The sequence below is a fragment of the Ranitomeya variabilis genome, chromosome 1, assembly GCF_051348905.1.
Source record: "Ranitomeya variabilis isolate aRanVar5 chromosome 1, aRanVar5.hap1, whole genome shotgun sequence".
Lineage (NCBI taxonomy): Eukaryota > Metazoa > Chordata > Amphibia > Anura > Dendrobatidae > Ranitomeya > Ranitomeya variabilis.
The window spans coordinates 730,123,994-730,140,025 of record NC_135232.1 but is presented as its reverse complement, the minus strand read 5'-3'; positions in this window follow the sequence as shown (position 1 = coordinate 730,140,025).

Below are 16,032 nucleotides of genomic sequence, written 5' to 3'. Positions count from 1 at the left end.
TAAGCCTTGCTGTTCTCGTGCCAGCGGGTTGCTCTTGCCCTTGCCTGTCCCGAAGAGGCCTTGGACACACATTTCCATGGATTTCATTTCAGATCTTCCGGTGTCTCAGGGCATGTCTGTCATCTGGGTGGTATGTGATCGCTTTTCCAAGATGGTCCATTTGGTATCTTTGCCTAAGCTGCCTTCCTCTTTCGATCTGGTTCCTTTGTTCTTTCAGAATGTGGTTCGTTTACACGGCATTCCTGAGAATATTGTGTCTGACAGAGGATCCCAGTTTGTTTCCAGGTTCTGGCGATCCTTTTGTGCTAAGATGGGCATTGATTTGTCGTTTTCGTCTGCCTTTCATCCTCAGACTAATGGACAAACGGAGCGAACTAATCAGACTCTGGAGGCTTATTTGAGGTGTTTTGTTTCTGCAGATCAGGATGATTGGGTGACCTTCTTGCCGTTGGCTGAGTTTGCCCTTAATAATCGGGCTAGTTCCGCTACTTTGGTTTCGCCATTTTTTTGCAACTCTGGTTTCCATCCTCGTTTTTCCTCGGGACATGTGGAGCCTTCTGACTGTCCTGGGGTGGATTCTGTGGTGAATAGGTTGCAGCAGATTTGGAATCATGTGGTGGACAACTTAAAGTTGTCACAGGAGAAGGCTCAGCGTTTTGCCAACCACCGCCGCGGTGTGGGTCCCCGACTTCGTGTTGGGGATTTGGTATGGCTGTCTTCTCGATTTGTTCCTATGAAGGTCTCCTCTCCTAAATTTAAGCCTCGCTTCATCGGTCCTTACAAGATATTGGAAATCCTTAATCCTGTGTCCTTTCGCTTGGATCTTCCGGTTTCGTTTGCCATTCACAACGTGTTCCATAGGTCTTTGTTGCGGCGGTACGTTGTACCTGTGGTTCCTTCTGTTGAGCCTCCTGCTCCGGTGTTGGTTGAGGGCGAGTTGGAGTACGTAGTGGAGAAGATCTTGGATTCTCGTCTCTCCAGGCGGAGGCTTCAGTATCTGGTCAAGTGGAAGGGCTATGGTCAGGAGGATAATTCCTGGGTGGTTGCCTCTGATGTGCATGCGGCCGATTTAGTTCGTGCCTTTCACGCTGCTCATCCTGATCGCCCTGGTGGTCTTGGTGAGGGTTCGGTGACCCCTCCTTAAAGGGGGGGTACTGTTGTGAATTAGACTTTTTTGGCTCCCTCTTGTGGTCACTAGTGATATGACTCTGGGATTGTCTTTCTTCAGTTTTGGCACCCACCTGGGTCGTTAGTCCAGGGGTGTTGCTATATAAACTTCCTGAATTCTCAGTCTGGTGCCTGGCATCGTTGTAATCAGTTCCTTTCTGTTTGCTCCAGTCTGCTGGTCCTGGATCTTGCAAAATTAAGCTAAGTCCTGCTTCTTTGTTTTTTGGTTATTTGCATTGCTTTTATTTTTTGTCCAGCTTGTACTAAATGTGATTCCTGATTTTGCTGGAAGCTCTAGGGGGCTGGTATTCTCCCCCCGGGCCGTTAGACGGTTCGGGGGTTCTTGAATATCCAGCGTGGGAATTTTGATAGGGTTTTTGCTGACCGTATAAGTCATCTTACTATATTCTGCTATTAGTCAGTGGGCCTCTCTTTGCTAAATATCTAGTTCATTCTTACGTTTGTCTTTTCTCCTTACCTCACCGTTATTATTTGTTGGGGGCTTGTATCCAACTTTTGGGGTCTTTTCTCTGGAGGCAAGAAAGGTCTATCTTTTCCCTTCTAGGGTTAGTTAGTTCTCCGGCTGGCGCGAGACGTCTAGAACCAACGTAGGCACGTTCCCCGGCTGCTGCTATTTGTGGTGCTAGGTTTAGATATACGGTCAGCCCAGTTACCACTGCCCTATGAGCTGGTTTTTTGTGTTTGCAGACTTGGTATTTACTTTTGAGACCCTCTGCCATTGGGGTCATAACAGCACCCCCATCGCAGGATAATGCACCCTCATAGTAGTATAATGCACCCCATACAATTATAAAGCAGTGTCCTCTGTTAGATTCATCTGAGTTTGCTCTCGGTGACGTGCGTGGTAACGTCAGCTGCCGGGATTGTGATTGGCTAGCAGTTGTTAACTGTTGCCAACGTGCATCTGAGGACGCACAATCAGATACTGGGCCCGGTGAACCAGTAAGGGCAGTAATGCCCTGATGGTGGCCCTGGTGGTGGAGTGTTATGGTTTGGTGCTGCATGACTGTTTCTGATTGTGGGGGGCTACAGTTCATTGAGGGTACAATGAGTGCCAACATGTACTGTGACATACTGAAGCAGAGCCTGATCACTTCTCTCTGGCAACTGGGCCGCATGGCAGTATTCCAACATAATGACCCCAAACACATCTCCAAGACCACCACTGCCTTGTAAAGGTGCTAGACTGGCCAAGCATGTCACAGACCTAAACCCTATGGAGCAACTGTGGGGCCTCTGCAAATAGAAGGTGGAGGAGTGCAAGGTCTCCTACATCCACCAGCTCCGTGTTGCCATCATGGAGGAGGGAAGATGATTCCAGTGGCCACCGGTGATGCTCTAGTGACCTCCATGTCCAAGAGAGAAAAGGCAGAAAATAATGGTGGCCACCACACAAAATATTCACACTCTGGGCAAAATTGTCCATCTTCACTTAGGGGTGTACTCACTTTTGTTGCCAGTGGTTTAGTAACTAATGGCTGTGTATTAAGTTATTAGAGGACACCACATTTGCACTGTTATACAAACCGTTCACTGACTACTGTATATTGTATCACAGTGTCAGATCTTCTGTGTTTTCCCAGGAAAAGATATAATAATATATTTATAAAAAGGTGAGGAGTGTAATCACTTTTGTGAGATACTGTGTGTGTGTGTGTGTGTGTGTGTGTGTGTGTGTGTGTGTATGTATATATATATATATATATATATATACACACATACATACATACATACATACATACATACATACATATGTATATATATATATATATATATATATATATATATATATATATATATATATATATCTCCACATTGTGAGTGTGTAAGCAGGTGCTGAGATGTAGTACGCAGTGATCGCAGGGAAGTGTAACAATATTATGTAATTTAACAGTAAAGATGAAGATAATCTCCTTGCAGGGAGTAAACAAACACTAAACAGGAATTAAGGGAAGAATAAGAGTTAAGGTACCTTCACACTAAGCGACTTTGCAGTGATAACGATAGCGATCCGTGACGTTGCAGCGTCCTGGCTAGCGATATCGTTGTGTTTGACACGCAGCAGCGATCAGGATCCCGCTGTGAGATCGCTGGTCGTTGCTGAAAGTCCAGAACTTTATTTCGTCGCTGGATCTCCCGCTGACATCGCTGGATCGGTGTGTGTGACACCGATCCAGCGATGTCTTCACTGGTAAGCAGGGTAAACATCGGGTTACTAAGCGCAGGGCCGCGCTTAGTAACCCGATGTTTACCCTGGTTACCATTGTAAAAGTTAAAAAAAAAAAAACATACTCACATTCCGGTGCCCGGCGTCCGCTTCCCTGCACTCCTCCTGCATCCTGTGTAAGTGCCGGCCGTAAAGCAGAGCGGTGACGTCACCGCTCTGCTCTGTGGGAGATGCCTGAGATGTTCGGCGCTGACACAGGATGCAGGAGGAGTGCAGGGAAGCGGACGCCGGGCACCGGAATGTGAGTATGTGTTTTTTTTTTTACTTTTACAATGGTAACTAGGGTAAACATCGGGTTACTAAGGGCGGCCCTGCACTTAGTAACCCGATGTTTACCCTGGTTACCAGGGGACTTCGGCATCGTTGGTCGCTGGAGAGCTGTCTGTGTGACAGCTCTCCAGCGACCACACAACGACTAAACAGCGACGCTGCAGCGATCGGCATCGTTGTCTGTATCGCTGCAGCGTCGCTTAGTGTGAAGGTACCTTTAATGCGACAGTCTGAGGTTTAAACAGCTCTTATCGTGACTCCCTCTGGTCCTCCTTGATGTAAAATCCGATGGGGGTTGTTGTTCCAACAACGGTCCGGCTTCTGGCAGCAGCAGGCGGTCTCCGGGTTTACCCGCTGAGCCCCTAGTCCATAAGGCCCCTTTCACACATCAGGTTTTTGCCATCAGAAATATGTGCATCCTTGGACTCTTCCCATCTGTGTATTCCAAAATATTAACAATATTTTACTGCAGTTCGTTTCATATAACAGGAACATCAAACTAAAATACACAGAGGACAAAATGAAAAGCTTGGACAAAGTTGCGGCAAACCTTGATATTTATTGAAAGAATGTCTACAATTGAGGAAGTTTTTCTTTATCATCAAACAATGAACCTTTTGTAAAGATTTGTACTCACTCAGCTGCTTTTCAGGTAGGCACAGGAGGCGGTATTCATGCAAAGTCCAGGCAAGTTTTTTTTTAACTTCATATGCTGCTCCGGGTGGCAAAACAAAACAGGGCCTTATCAGGCACAAAGTGAAAACAAACTGAAACAAATAGTCCATATGGTATTGCGGGTTCGCCCGCTCAGGTCAGTGCCGTTAGCAACACACACTGAAGATAAACACGAACTGCAAGTAAATAGTCCATACAGCACTGTGGGACCCCCTGCTCAGGCAAGTGTCTTTAGCAACACACACTGGAGGTCTCCACACCTCCAGCCACAGACACTGAATGAGAAACTCGGCCTCCATTTTATCTGCCAAACCACGCCCCTGGGGTTGGGATGTGTGAGTGGTCATTCCCATCCATCTCTTATGACCATTTGTAAACCCGACCCTGGAACGGCCAGATAACTCTCTCAGCACTATATGTGCTGGAGCATGCTTCTGAGGTCACATCACCGCAGCTAATAGCAGCGATGACACATATCTCCCCTCAAGGACTCGTCTGGCGGCCATCTTACACTTTTCAAATGGAAACAAACTTAAATGTGTTATCCCCTAAAAAAGTACCTTTTAACTAACAGATCTTTCGTCCACACGCTTGGTATGATGAGTCTACTGTACTTTACCCCTAAACTCAAACGGCAAGGTATGGTGACCCCCATCACAGTATGATTCCTCAATTGCAATCCTACACAGCTCTCCATGCAATATAATGCTCAAAAAAAAGCTCCATTTAATTTAATGACTCCACATAGTCCTTCATACAGTATAATGGGCCCCACATAGTCCTCTATACAGTATTATGGGCCACACATAGTGCTTCATACATTATTATGGGCCCCACATAGTGCTCCATAAAGAGCTCCATTTAATTTAATGACTACACATAGTTCTCTATATTGTATAATGAGCCCCTCATAGTCCTCCATACAGTATAATGTGCCCCACATAGTCCTTCATACAGTATAATGGGCCCCACATAGTCCTCTATACAGTATTATGGGCCACACATAGTCCTCCATACAGTATTATAGGCCCCACATAGTCCTTCATAAAGTATTATGGGCACAACATAGTGCTCTATACAGTATAAAGGGCCCCACATAGTCCTATGCACAGTTTAATGGGATTAAAAAAATACTCACCTCTCCTTGGTTCATGCTGTTCCAGTCTCTTCATGGTGTATTCAAGATCCTTCTGCACATCATGGCACAGCAAGTATGTTTTAATGACGTATAGGGGAATGATGACACAAGATAAAGCTTTTTGGTAAAGCACATCATTCTACTGTTTACTGAAAAACAACAGAATAAGGCCTACAAAGAAAATAACACAGTACCTACAGTCAAATATGGTGGAGGGTCACAGATGTTCTGGGGTTATCTTGTTGCCTCTGGCACTGGGTGCTTTGACTGTTTGCAAGGCATCATAAAATCTGAAGATTAACAACGGATTTTGTGTGGCAAAACTTATGGATGGTTATAAGGAGTGACTGATTGCAGTAATTGTAATTTATTTCAAGGGATGCAACTATCCAAGAAGTATTGTTTCTCCTTGATGAGATCGACATGCTAAGCATGCCGAGATGAGGAGACTTAAAGGGAACCTGTCACCCCCAAAATGGAAGTTGAGCTAAGCCCACTGTCATCAGGGGCTTATCTACAGCATTCTGTAATGCTGTAGATAAGCCCCCGATGTAACTTGAAAGATGAGAAAAAGAGATTAGTTTATACTCACCCAGGGGTGGTCCCGCTGCGGTCCGGTCCGGGGCCTCCCATCTTCTTACGATCATGTCCTCTTCTTGTCTTCACGCTGCGGCTCTGGCACAGGCGTACTTTGTCTGCCTTCTTGAGGGCAGAGCAAAGTACTGCAGTGCGCAGGCGCCGGGAAAGGTCAGAGAGGCCCGGAACCTGCGCACTGCAGTACTTTGCCCTCAACAGGGCAGACAAAGTACGCCTGTGCCGGAGCCACAAGACAAGAAGAGGACGTCATCCTATGAAGATGGGAGGCCCCGGACCGGACCGCGACACCCATAGGACTGGACCGCAGCGGGGAACGCCCCTGGGTGAGTATAATATAACCTCTTTTTCTCATCTTTCAGGATACATCGGGGGCTTATCTACAGCATTACAGAATGCTGTAGATAAGCCCCTGATGCCGGTAGGCTTAGCGCACCTTCCATTTTGGGGGTGACAGGTTCCCTTTAAAGCTGCAATGCTCCTCTGGGTAATATGCTAATTATGCAAATTGTCTCTTAAGAGAGGAAGAGAGCTAGAACTCTAGTGCCACTTATTGGAAGGTAGCAATCCTACAAGTCAATGTTGACCCTTTAACGAGCCTTGTCACATGACTTTGGATAATAGCCAAACCAGAATCTCAATTTGCAGACACTGTGTTTTAGAGTACTGCCCCTCGTCAGTGCAAAGCGGAGATCTGGTTTGACTGTGTGAGAGGCGTCAGGGTCAACATTGACTTGTAGGATTGCTTGTAGGTGGCACTAGAGTTCTAGCTCTTTTCCTCTCCGAAGAGACAATTTGCATAATTAGCATATTATCCACAGGAGCATTGCAGCTTTAAGTCTCCTCATCTTGGCATGCTTAGCATGTCGATCTCCGCAAGGAGAAACAATACTTCTTGGATAACGGTCTGAGGCCTCTCACACAGCGGCAGTCATAGGTCTTCACACTCCCCTGATGAGTCCTAACGGACGAAACGCGTTGGGAGACGCCATTCTGAATAGAGGCATTCTTACCCTTTGAGAGATAGGATGATTCTCTCCAACGTTGGGTGAGATCTATCCACTTAATTTTGTTTTATGCAAAAACTGGCACACATTGGTGCCTGATGACAACGGAGTCTGTTTGAAAAGTATTTTGACCGCTCTAATATGTACAAGGGGGATGCTCATAAATAATGCTCATGGGGCAGTATGGTCCTAGTTTGTTCTAATATGGTGACATTTCTTGGTCATGTTTTGGTTTTAAGCCTCTCTTTATGCTGCTATATTTACTGACAGTTATTTTTTTGTATGGCATGAAGTGCATATGGTACCGTTAAAAGGTGATATTTATATGGTCTGGATATTATTTGGGGCCAGTGGTCATGGTCAGTGAACATTGATATGTGTTTATGGTGATTAATTCATAGCAAAGGGTGTCATATTGTGACCAATTGGATTAAGTAACCATTATATATGACCATTACCATGATTATTAATATACATGTGGAATAGACCCACGGTACATCAAGCTAATATACCAAGGTATTATTATACATATGTGGAGTATACCCACGGAACACCAGGTGAATATACCAAAGTATCAAGCACGGCCTACAATATACACTTTATGTGTGTTCATGATACACAGTACGGTATTTTACAGCTAAACAAATCATTAGCCAGCTATATAACTTAATGGCAGATTTGTCCGATAGTACTGTCAGTAAGATATTTTTTGTTGTTTTTTTGTTTACTTTCCCCATTCTGTGTTGGTTAGGGTCACATTGGCACATAGGTTCTTTTTTCCCCTGTTTTCATGTGATGTGTTTATAATTTTATATATTTATACCTAATAAAGGTTACGTTTTATCCAATTGCTAAATACTACGGCCTCTCACACAGCCAAACCAGATCTCTGCTTTGCACTGACGACGAGGGGCAATACCCCGAAACATAGTGTTTGCAAATTGAGGTTTGGCTATTATTCTAAGTCATGTGACAAGGCTCGTTAAAGGGTCAACATTGACTTGTAAGATTGCTACCTTCCAATAGGTGGCACTAGAGTTCTAGCTCTCTTCCTCTCTGAAGAGACAATTTGCATAATTAGCAAGGGATGCAACTAAATGTTAAAGGAAACCTGTCACCAGGTTTGGCTTTCAGGGCTGATATACAGCATTCTATAATGCTGTATATCTGCCCCCAGTCCGACCTAGAAGAGAAGAAAAATAACTTTTATTATACTCACCTATGGGGCGGTCCGGTCCGATGGGTGTCGCTCTTCTTGGTCTAAATAATTATTAAATCCACCGCACTCCCTATGTGGAATATCTTTTCAGAAATGCAAATGTATTCACTAATTTATATACTATAGAGTGCAGGCCAAAATTGTATATATGTTCTTCTTGGTCTGGCGCCTCCCATCTTACGATGCCGCCCTCCTGCTTGCTTCATGTGGATAACGCGTCCCTGCATCATCCACACAGTCTGCTCAGCATCGTGCTCCTGAGCAAGCGTACTTATCTGCCCTATTGAGGGCAGAGGAAAGTACTGCAGTGTGCAGGAGCCGGGAAAGGTCAGAGAGGCCCAGCGCCTACGCACTGCAGTACTTTGCTCTGCCCTCAACAGGGCAGAAAAGTACGTATGCCGAGGAGACTGTGTGGATGATGCAGGGACGCGTCATCCACATGAACAGGGCCGCCATCAAGGCATTACTGCCCTGACTGGCGTATGGCGTCCGATGAGCAGAGGCGGCCTGCATCGGGCCCCATCTCTTCTGCTCATCAGGCCCCAGCGGCAGGCTTTCGCCTGTGCAGTATCTTAACCTGCGTCCGAGACACAGGTTCAGTTAACTCTATTCTATTAATGGGAGAACATATGACTGGAGCCAGGTATGAGATACACGGTGTCATGACTCTGACAGGATGGTTCCGCCTCCATTCTGGTCAGGTCAGGGTTAATTCTATACAAAAGATCTAACCCCGACACGCTCCAAAAACGTGAAGACAGAACTGTTGCTCTCAAAGTTTTTTAATTTATCTTGTGCAAAAGAGAATGGTTTCCAACGTTTCGGCTCAGGCATGAACCTGCGTAAGGATGACAATCTTATGGTAGTTATATCATGTGTGGGTCCTGGACTCTCAGATTGCCCTTCGGAAGTTTGTCAAAAGTGGTCTTGATTGGCCAGCAGAATGGAATTAAATGAAATTGTTCACATCCATAGTGGACTATCCTTTGTTATCAATTGCTAGGAATACAGATGTATTGAGGTAGACTTAAGGTACCTTCACACGAAACGACTTTACAACGAGAACGACAACGATCCGTGACGTTGCAGCGTCCTGGATAGCGATATCATTGAGTTTGACACGCAGCAGCGATCTGGATCCTGCTGTGATATCGCTGGTCGTTGCTGAAAGTCCAGAACTTTATTTGGTCGTCAGACCGGCGTGTATCGTCCGGTTTGACACCAAAAGCAACGATACCAGCGATGTTTTACGCTGGTAACCAGGGTAAATATCGGGTTACTAAGCGCAGGGCCGCGCTTAGTAACCCGATGTTTACCCTGGTTACCAGCGTAAAAGTAAAAAAAACAAACAGTACATACTCACCTGCGCGTCCCCTGCCGTCCGCTTCCTGCTCTGACTGAGCGCCGGCCCTAAAGTGAAAGTAAAAGCACAGCGGTGACGTCACCGCTCTGCTGTTAGGGCCGGCACTCACACAGTACAGGAAGCGGACGCCGGGGGACGCGCAGGTGAGCATGTACTGTTTGTTATTTTTACTTTTACGCTGGTAACCAGGGTAAACATCGGGTTACTAAGCGCGGCCCTGCGCTTAGCAACCCGATGTTTACCCTGGTTACCCGGGGACCTCGGCATCGTTGGTCGCTGGAGAGCGGTCTGTGTGACAGCTCTCCAGCGACCAAACAGCGACGCTGCAGCGATCGGCATCGTTGTCGCTATCGCTGCAGCGTCGCTTCGTGTGAAAGTACCTTTAGCCTTTGTATCTTTCAAAAGTAAAGGAAGGCGCATATGGTATTGTAAGAGGTAGATAGACCACAATGAGCCTTATTCACTATTCATAGGGAAGGCTGCAGCTGGCATGTGGCTCCCACCCTGTGTCCTTGTGACCGCTTCAGTGTGGAGTAAAGGAGGTTGGTGTAGACAATTGTTTTTTTCCCTCTTTTGCTTTTGTGGATTGCAAGTCTTCAGTAAACTTACTTGACTCGAGGTTGGTGGCCCATTGTGAGATAAGGACAGTCAGGTTGGACACACCCATGAGTGTGGTGGCTATTGACTCGACCCCTTTCAACAAGGAAGGAATCACTTCCATTACCAAAGAATTTGTCCTTAAGGTGGGGTCTGTTCACCTGGAGCATATAGCCTGTTTCGTTCTGGACAACCTCCCTGCAGGTTTGGTTTTGGAGTTTCCTTGGCTACAATGTTATAATCCAGTCATTGACTCGGAGGCCCGGGAGATTGTTAAATGGGGATCCAACTGTGAAAACAAGTGTCTGAATTCTGTGTCTGTGTCGTCTGTCAGTCTGGAGGGTATTCCGGAGTACTTGAAGGACTTCGAGGATGTGTTCTCCGATTCCTGGGGCTAAATTGCCTAAGGCCCAACTGATTAACCTTTCTGGACCCGAGCAGGCTGCCATGAAGGAGTACATATCTCCGTGTCTCCTGTTGCTGCAGGCTTCTTTTTTATAAAAAAAAAAAGACGGAGGTCTCCGCCCATGCCTTTACTTCCGGGAACTTAACAAGATTACTGTAAGAAACACATATCCCCTCCCACTCATTTCCAATTTGTGTAATCAATTGTCCGGGGCCAAATGGTTTTCAAAACTAGACTTGCGGGGGGCATATAACCTTATCCGTTTCTCACCTCAGAAGGACTGTTCAAAAACTTAATTATGCCGTTTGGTTTGACCAATGCTTCTGCGGCCTTCCAAAACTTCATCAATCATGTGTTCTCTGATTTTATTGGGTGGTTTGTGGTTATATACTTAGATGACATTCTGGTTTATTCATTTGATAAGCAGACACATATTGGTCAACTTCGGGCGGTTCTTCAACTTTTCGCTAAGCTAGAGAAATGCTCTTTTTTTGTCCATGAACTGCCTTTCTTGGGGTTCATCGTCTCTAGTGAGAGGTTTTGTATGGATCCCAAAAAGGTGCAGGCCATTGTCGATTGGGTGCAGCCCTGGGACCTGAAAGGCCTTCAGCGCTTATTGGGATTCGCCAATTAATACTGATGGTTTATTAAAAGGTTCTCTCAGGTGGTCAAGCCCCTCATCCACTTGACGCAAAAGGGGGCTAATGTTAAGAACTGGTCTGCCTCAGCGGTAGCGGTGTTTCTGACCCTGAAAAAATGCTTCATGACTGCCCCAGTTCTGGTTCAACCAGATCCATCTGAACCCTTTGTGGTGGAGGTTGACACCTCAGAGGTGGGGGTGGGGGTGGTGATGTCCCAGGGGCCCGCCACTTTGACCAATCTTAGACCATGCGCCTTCTTCTCCAAGAAGTTCTCCCCAGCGGAAAGAAATTATGACGTGGGTAATTGGGAACTTCTTGTGGTTAAGTTAGATTTTGAAGAATGGAGGCATTTTTTGGAAGGGGCGGTTCATTCCATTACTGTAGTTACTGATCACAAGAACCTGGCGTATATTGAGTCTGCTAAAAGGTTGACCCCTAGGCAATCTAGATGGTCACTTTTTTTCCCGGTTTCAGTTCTCGATCACTTTTCGTCCGGGATCTAAGAATGTGAAGGCCGATGCCTTGTCTCGGAGTCTGGATCCAGTTTACCCCCCGAGCCTCCATCCTCCATTCTTCAACCCGGAGTGGTGGTGGCTGATGTGTCGGCAGGCTTGGAACGGGAAATTCTGGAAGCCCAGTCTCAGGCTCCTCCGTCCAAGCCGGTGGAAAAATTATTTGTTCCTGTTCAATTTCGACTCAGAGTCCTCCAGGAGTTCCATGATTCTTGGCTGAGTGGACATCCTGTGATTTCGGCTACTCGTGAGGCCATTGCGAGAGTTTTTTGATGGGCATCGCTTACGTCTGATGTTAAGAAATTTGTGTCTGCCTGTGAAATGTGTGCCCGCGCTAAGAGCACTCATAACAGGCCGGCCGGGGAATTGGTGCCTTTGCCAGTTCCTGATAAACCATGGATACATTTGTCCATGGATTTTATCACCAATCTTCCTCCTTCCAGGGTAATACTGTCATCTGGGTGGTGGTGGACAGGTTTACTAAGCAAGCACACTGTACCCTTAGTGGTACTGCCCTATGCTGAAACTTTGTCTAGGTTGTTGGTTCAACATGTGGTTTCTTTGCATGGTGTACCCTGGAATGTGGTGTCTGACCGTGGTGTGCAGTTTGTGTCCAGGTTTTGGAGGGTGTTTTGTAAAAGGTTGGGTATTGAGTTGTCCTTTTCGTCTGCATACCATCCGGAGTCCAATGGTCAGACCGAACAGACCAGTCAGGCATTAGAGCAAATTTTGCACTGTCTTTCCACTTCCAGTCAAGATGATTGGTCCAATGCCTTGCCTTTGGCAGAGTTTGCATTCAATAACCGTGTTAACTAGTGTTGAGCATTCCGATACCGCAAGTATCGGGTATCGGCCGATATTTGCGGTATCGGAATTCCGATACCGAGTTCCGATATTTTTGCGATATCGGGAATCGGGATCGGGATGCATATTCATGTGTAAAATAAAGAATAAAAATAAAAAATAGGGATATACTCACCCTCGGACGCGCCCTGGTTGTAACCGCTGCAACCGGCAGCCTCCGTTCCTAAGAATGAGCGAGTGAAGGACCTGCGATGACATCGCGGTCTTGTGATTGGTCGCGTAACCGCTCACGTGACCGCTCACGTGACCGCGACGTCATCGAAGGTCCTTCTCGCTCATTCTTAGGAACGGAGGCTGCCGGTTGCAGCGGTTACAACCAGGGCCCGTCAGAGGGTGAGTATATCCCTATTTTTTATTTTTATTCTTTATTTTACACATGAATATGGATCCCAGGGCCTGAAGGAGAGTTTCCTCTCCTTCAGACCCTGGGAACCATCCAGGATCACTTCCGATATTTGTGTCCCATTGACTTGTATTGGTATCGGGTATCGGTATTGGTGATATCCGATATTTTTCGGATATCGGCCGATACAATCCGATACCGATACTTTCAAATATCGGAAGGTATCACTCAACACTAGTGTTAACCACTGAACCAGTACCTCCCCTTTCTTCTGTAATTATGGGTTTAATCCACACTTTGGGGAGTTTTCTCGTTTGGATCGGGGGCTGATTTAGCTGTACAGCAGTTGGGGATTTTATGGCAGGAGGTCCAGAAGAATATTGGGGAGGCTCAGAGGAAGTTTAAGATTTTTGTGGATACGAGACAGACGGGTTGGGGATAAAGTATGGCTGTCTACTATCAACATTAAGCTTAAGGTTCCTTCGGCAAAATTGAGGCCTAAGTTTATTGGTCCTTATGAGATCACGGAGGTGGATAACTCAGTGGCGTTTCGGTTGCGTGTCTTTTAAGATTCGCAAAGTATTCCATAGCGCCCTGCTGAAACCATTGGGGGCTGTGGAGGAAGCATCATTGGGTCCCTCGCCGCTTGTATCAGTGGATAGCCAGGAGGAATACATCGTGGATTTCCTCTCTTTGGTTCTGGGGCGGCTATTTATTCTTGGTAGTTCCTGGGTTTGGTGTTGGTGACACTTCCGTATACTCGGTTTGTGGTTGCTGACCCAGGTTACTCGTCCGTAATTGTTGTGCCTCTGTGCGTGCCAGCTTTTACTGTGTTTGACCCGGTTTGTTCCCTGACTTTTCCCTCTCTATCCCGCTTTGCACTGCCCTGTCCTTCCTGGTTATCTGACCCCTTGGCTTGTCACGGTTTACTCTCTGTCTTATCCCTCGGTACCATGCTCTCGTCTCTTTTTTGACCCTTGGCTCTCCTTCGACTACGTTTATGCTTTGTGCCCTGTACTCTGTGTTCCCTGGCTGCACGTGTGGTGACTCCGCCCCCTGTTATCACGTGACTGCTTTGTTCCAGGTCCTGTGCCCACTGCTTGCGCTCTGCGTGCCTTGTTTCCCTACTCCCTGCACTCGTACCCATGCCCTCTGATAGCGCCAGTGACACCATCGGTGTCATTACACATGGGGCCAGGGGGGGATATTTAAGGGATATTATTACTGCAGTGATTAATTTATTTTATTTTTTGAGGATACTGTCTTAAATGGGGGGGGGCAGTCCTGTTACTGTGCAGAACAACACTATGTCGCCTTTTTTTCTTCATCTGGTGTAGTGTAGAAGTTGGGAAAAGGTTAGGTAATGTGTTCTGCAAGGGGAGCTCTAGATAACTGTGTTATTTCCTGCAGAGATGAGCCCTGGCTGGATGAAGTAATGGCAGTCTGTGCTAGATGAAGATGAAAAGCGAAGATGAATGACTTCACCTAGAGACGTCACTGGTGAGTCGGTGTTACCTGTACACTGACACTATACACTGTGTACTTTACACAGAGGTCCTGTGTAGAATGTCACCAGTGATCATTGTATTACCTGTACACTGAGAATATATACAGAGCTCCTGTGTATAATGTCACCGATGATCACTGTATTATATGTACAGTGACACTATATATAGAGGTCCTATATATAATGTCACTGGTGATCACTGTATTACCTGTATACTGACACTATACACATAGCTCCTATGTATAATGTCACTGGTGATCACTGTATTACCTGTATACTGACACTATACACATAGCTCCTATGTATAATGTCACTGGTGATCACTGTATTACCTGTACACTATACTCAGCTCCTATGTATAATGTCACCGGTGATCACTGTATTACTTTTTTACTGACACTATATACAGAGCTCCTGTGTATATTGTCACTGGTGAGTCAATGTGTTACCTGTACACTGACACTATACACTGTATATTTTACACAGAGGTCCTGTGTAGAATGTCACCAGTGATCATTGTATTACCTGTACACTGAGAATATATACAGAGCTCCTGTGTATAATGTCACCGATGATCACTGTATTATATGTACAGTGACACTATATACAGAGGTCCTATATATAAAGTCACTGGTGATCACTGTATTACCTGTATACTGACACTATACACATAGCTCCTATGTATAATGTCACCGGTGATCACTGTATTACCTGTACACTGACACTATATACAGAGCTTCTGTGTATAATGTCACTGGTGATCACTGTATTACCTGTACACTATACTCAGAGCTCCTATGTATAATGTCACCGGTGATCACTGTATTACTTTTTTACTGACACTATATACAGAGCTCCTGTGTATATTGTCACTGGTGAGTCAGTGTGTTACCTGTACACTGACACTATACACTGTATATTTTACACAGAGGTCCTGTGTAGAATGTCACCAGTGATCATTGTATTACCTGTACACTGAGAATATATACAGAGCTCCTGTGTATAATGTCACCGATGATCACTGTATTATATGTACACTGACACTATATACAGAGGTCCTATGCATGTCACTGGTGATCACTGTATTACCTGTACACTGACACTATATACAGAGCTCCTATGTATAATGTCACTGGTGATCACTGTAAGACCTGTACACTATACTCAGAGCTCCTATGTATAATGTCACCGGTGTGTCATGATTCCCCAATGGCATGGGAACATCAGAAACACAAAATAACAGACTAGCCCTCGGGTGATGGAAACTCAAGCTGACCGTGACCTAAATCTACCACACAACTAACAGTAGCCAGGAAGCATTCCTACGGCTGCCTAGATGCCATGCGCCAGCCGGAGAACTAACTACGCCTGGAAGAGGAAGGAACAGACCTGGCTTACCTCTAGTGAAATTCCCCAAAGATGATAGTAGCCCCCACATATATTAACGGTGAGTTCAGAGGAAAAGACATACACAGTATGAA